The following is a 5,507-nucleotide window of genomic DNA, read 5'->3' on the forward strand; positions in this document are numbered from 1 at the left end:
GTCCTGGTTCTTCTTGCTTGAAAATAAACAAAATGGAAAGCTTTTCTTGCTCTGACATTTATCATCCCTGATATCAGTAGCTCCCATTTCATTATTCTACCCCTCTTAAAGTAAAGTGCCTCCAATGAACAGACATTGCTGTCCTCACTCAGTGACTGTTCTCTGAATGTCTCTAATCTGGTTTTTTCACCCTGCCATTCCACTAAACTTGAAAATGACATTCTCAATGTCAAATCTAACGATCAGGTTTTTGTTCATATTTTACTCTGCCTGTCAGCGATGCTGAATATAGTTTACTACTCCATTTTTTCTTAAACATGTGTCTGTCTTGAATTTCATAACCTAGCACTCCTAAGATTGTTCTCTTACCTAATGGCTGTCCCTTCTTAGCATCCTTTGCTCATTCTATTCCTTTTATCAAACTCTGTTGCAGTAACTGAAGTTATTCCTGGACCCTCTTCTTTCTAAACTAAAGTGAGCTATTTCAGGCTCCTGAACTGCTTAGGATTCCACACTGTGTGTATATAAATATCCCAGGTCAGATTCAGGTATTTAATTTCTCCATATTATTTCTGCTTGGATGTTCCTTAAGTAAATTGAACTTAACATGCTCTAAATATTTCTTCAAAACTCTTCCCGCGTTTTATTAAGTGTCACTTCTATTAAAAGAATAGAATAACAAAAGAATTTATATAGCATCTTGGATCTTTTATGTATCTGATCTCCTACATCAAATATAATAGAAACCCTTTTAGTTAAACCCCTAAAGTGAATCCAGCATTTTCCAATTCACTACATGTGCATTGTTGCCATCCTAGAAATCTCCCCATAATTTCTAAAATGGATTCTATAATAATTGATCTCTAAGTTTCTGTTCTTGTAGTTTACAGTCCATTTGCCTCAGAGTACAAAGAGACTCCCTTCAAATTGTTAGTTAAGGAAATACTGATTTCTCAGCTTAAGCACTGTTTCCTTTATGGTAGATGGAACCAAGTGCAGCAGTCTTGTTTATTTTGGAGGGAAGTCTAGGCAGGCTCCCTGGCTCCTGAAATGGTCAGTTTTATCTCACAACTTCTGTGCCAACGTACTTGCCAGTTTCTGATTTGATCTAGTTGACGTGATCTCAACACTATAGTGGAGCGATGTAATATTCTGTGTCACCAATGGATCCAGATCTCTGGATTATTTTATGACAGAGAGCATGAGAGTTAACATAAATTCATACTGTTGTCTGTTCCATATGAATGTAACTTTTTAAGCCCCATTTTTCTTACAGGGATGGGGAAAAAATTCTGACTTTCCAATGCTACATGCCGACTTGTTATTGCTCCTGTTTTGGGAGGTAGTGCCTTTTCTTTTTTAGTGTACTCTGCACTTGCCAAGTGGGGTTATATTGTCCCTTCATCCAAGTTTTATTCTGGTGGTCAGGAGGGGAAGTAGGGTCAGGTCCTGAGCAGGGTGTGTGTTGTCCTATAAGGCCCTCCCTTCATGTAAGTTAAACTCTGTCTTCTAGCATTTAACTGTTAGGGTGTGGGCCACTTCTGCAGGCTCAAGGGGTCAGATAATATCTTTTAGATTCATGATTTGAATTGTTTCAAACGTTAAGTCTTCATTCAATATCACAGTTCCCCATTCCTTCACAACTAGTGCCTTGGTCTTTTCATAGTGGATATATCTAGAGTGAAAATTCAAACTTCTCAGGAATTTTGTAATATAACTAAACCCTGAAACTGATGCTCAGCTTTTTCTTGCACTCTGGCATCACAAGAGTCTACATATATGATGCCAAGGCTGCTTCTGCTATTCATACTTAGCATTTAATTGCTTATCAGTCACCCTCAGTCTTTTATTATCCTTCTCCAGTGCATCAGTTGTCCGCAGCAACAGCCATCCAATTTTATTGTCCTCATGGTTACAATTTTCCCTGCATTTCAAGACACCTGCTACTTTATATTAGCTAGTGTATTTTTTCCACTGATGCACCATCTTGGCTCACCACCAGTGGAGGTTTTAATAGTTGCACGTTTGCAACCCTGCCCTGTATCACGGGCTTTCCATGGTCCGTCCACCCAACGCCGTGAAAGGAATTTCTTTGCCAACTAGTCAATGAGTAATTGAGGTCAAACATTACATTTTAGCACCTATTTTTTTTTTTTTTCAGATCACTCCTGTTTCCAACACTTACTAGTTGAATTACCCATGAAGCAGACTGACACAAATATTTACATGTAAAAATATTGATGAAAAAGGTTTTCAGGACCAACAACTGTGGGGAGTTAAGGAAGCAAGATTGGGTGGAGGAAAAAGTTGGTTGCTCTCATACGGAAAAAGTTGGTTGTTGATGCAATGTTGTAGATGTTTCAGCCAGTCTCACAGAGAGCTCTGAAGCCAGGATAACCGTGAGAATTGCCTGGATTGAGACAAAGAGACCCGGCCCATTTAATCATTTATTATACAGGCACTTGGATGGGTCTTACCCACAAGGAAGGGGGTTTTCCTTTACGGAGGCAAGTCACTTCAGCTAAAGGTCAACATTTCAAGGGAGAGAGATTCAGCTGTGAAAAGGCAATCTCTTATGCTCTCAACAGCTAGGAGAAGGAGTATTTTATTCCTGGAAACAGGAATTTGGGAATCCTGAGAGCAAACCAAGGTCTTCATTTCAAAGAGCAAATCATTACCATCTGGTATACAAAATACCACCTCTTCACAATCGCTTTCTTAAACATTGTCTACTTTTACTTTATTTTCTTAGCACTACCGTAAGTGATCTTATTTCATTGTTAGTATTTATCTATGTATTTTGTCTCCTTAAACTAGAGTATAATCTCCATAAAAGCAAAGAACTTTTTGAACAAGTGTTCAAAGCAGCTTCCCCAGCACTTGGAAAGTACTTCCTACACAGTATATAATGAATTACTGTTTCTACTGGCTGTGACTCATAGAAGCACTTCTCCTGGAAATTATAGATCCTCTGATAATATTGTGCTAAGGGAGCAATAAGAGCACTTAGGTAGAGCGTTCCTCAGATTGGGCTGGTGTCTTAGTCAGCTCAGAGTGCCATGGCAAGATACCATTGATGGATGGTTTAAATAACTGATACTTATTTTTCATAGTTCTGGAAGCTGGGAAGTCCAAGACCAAAGTTTTAGCCTGTTAGGTTCCTGGTGAGACCTCTCTTTGGGCACTTCTTCTGTTTCTCATAAGGGCACCAGCCCTATTAGATTAGGGACCCATCCTTATGGTCTCATTTGACTTACATCGCCTCCTCACAGACCCAGTGTCCAAATATAGTCATTTTGGGGATTAGTACTTTAACATGTGAATTTTGGGGAGACACAGACATTCAATCTACAGCATTTCGATTATCATGAAGAACTTCCTTAAGGAATATTATAGAGAAAAACTTCCTTTAATGAGGCAACTTTTGTGCAGTGATGTGCTAGTTAATGTTTAACAACCAGATGCCAAGGTATAATTCTGCTGTGAATGTTGGTTTATACTTTTATCTATGTTAATGGGTAAGATAATAAAAATAAAAATGTGTATCAGAACTATGCTTGTTCATCAAGGATATGAGTAGCTTCTCTGCTGAGCTAGATAATGGGTTTTGAATACTAGAAAAAATATTTCCTCAACATTTTTGTTTGTAGTTGTGTGTATTTTTAAGTTTAATTACTTTATTAACATTTTCTCCAACGCTTTCCTAAGCCTAGGCAATATGTAAAAGAATCTATCCAGCCCTGTTTTGTAGGATTTGTTTGATATCTGGGCTGTAAATATTCCTACATTGACAGATTTCAAGCTACCAAATTGACATTGAACTCAGAATTGGGAAGAGATGCCTAGTGGTACAACTCATTATTTTCAGTGTACATACAAAAATAGACATAAGTAATCTCAAGAACATAGAAAATAGTAAAATGAGAAAAATAAAAGGGAAGTGATGGGTTTTGAGTATGTATTTTGTTTTTTATGTAATTTATTTAATTCTAACTTTTGTAATTTAATTCATAAGCTATTTAAAAACTGGATTGCAAAGTTGCTGAAAATGTAAACACTTGGCTCTCATGGACTGATATGAACTGACTCTAGCTCAGTACTGCTTTTGTGTGAGTAAAGTGATCTGGTGAGGCAGTGAAGAGTCAGTGAGGCAAAGAATGGTAAGAAATGCATTTCAGTAGAAGGATGCACACATGCTTAGAGACATAATCATGGCATAATTGAGGGACTTAATGTCGTTCTGTATACATGAAGAATAGTGTTCTTTTGGCAGATTACATGAAGTAGGGAGTGAGTGAGTCATTAAGGTTCTTATATGCAATTTTAAGAATTACAGTCTTCTCCTGATAGAGAATGTATCATGCAACACTGATGTGATGAACTGAAAGTTTATATCCTCTCAAAAAATTCCTCTCAAAAAATTTAAATGTTGAAATCCAGAGCCTAATGTGATGACATTTAGAGTTGGGGCCTCTGGGAGATAATTAAGGTCATGATGGTGGAGCTCTCACGAATGAGGTTAGTATCCTTATAAGAAAAAGTCAAAGTGTTAATTAGTTCTCTTTCTGCCATATGAGGGTACAAGGAGAAGTGGACAGTCTGTAACCCAGGAGAGGACTCTCACCAGAACCTGGTGATGCTGGCACCCTGATCTCAGACTTCCACCCTCCAGAACTGTGAGAAAGAAGGAAACTTCTGTTGTTTATAAGGCACCCAGTTTATGGTATTTTATTACAGCAGCCCAAGCTGATTAAAACAACTGGCTGGTTTATACTGCAGTACAGAACAGTCCCTCATATCCCAGGGTCTTAAAACCACAAATGTGAATCCTCACTCTTTCTGCATATCTAATGCTGGTCAGCAGGAGGGCTCTGTTCACTGTAGTCAAGCAGGTGCCAAAGCTGGTGCAGCCCCCACTCTCTCATTCCACAGCCTTCAGTGGCGCTGGACCTCAGGGTTCACCACGGTGAGGGAGAAGGATATGGAGGACTGTGCACTTGCTTTTGCATGAAGCCTGGCAGAAGTGACACACGTCACTATTCTCGTGATTAAATGGCCAAACCAGTCACTTGATAGATCTAAATTCAGTGCGGCAGGTACCAAAGGAGAGGCAAACTACGTGTTTTAATGAGTGCTAGTGGTGTCTGCCACCCTGTTTAAGAATCATTGCAGAACCTTATCATGGTGTTGACATTTTGAATATTTAAACCATTTATATGTGAAATAGCTATAGGAATAAATTAATGAACTTAGCTACTCTGCTGAAGTCCTGCGTTTTAATTGACTTCATAAATAGTGAAAAAATCAATTGTACCTAAATCACCTCTGGAAATTGAACTCTACTGCAGAAATATAAGGGCAGGTGAGATGGCATCTCAATTTGAACAGTGCTATTAAAAAACAAAACAAATCAAAACAAATCAAAACAAAACAAAATTCTTGGAGCCAGGAAAATTGCACCATCACTTTTATACAGTATTTAGCCAGAGTTTGAGAAAAAAAATGCT

This window comes from Camelus ferus, chromosome 3 (assembly GCF_009834535.1).
Source record: "Camelus ferus isolate YT-003-E chromosome 3, BCGSAC_Cfer_1.0, whole genome shotgun sequence".
Classification (NCBI taxonomy): Eukaryota; Metazoa; Chordata; class Mammalia; order Artiodactyla; family Camelidae; genus Camelus; species Camelus ferus.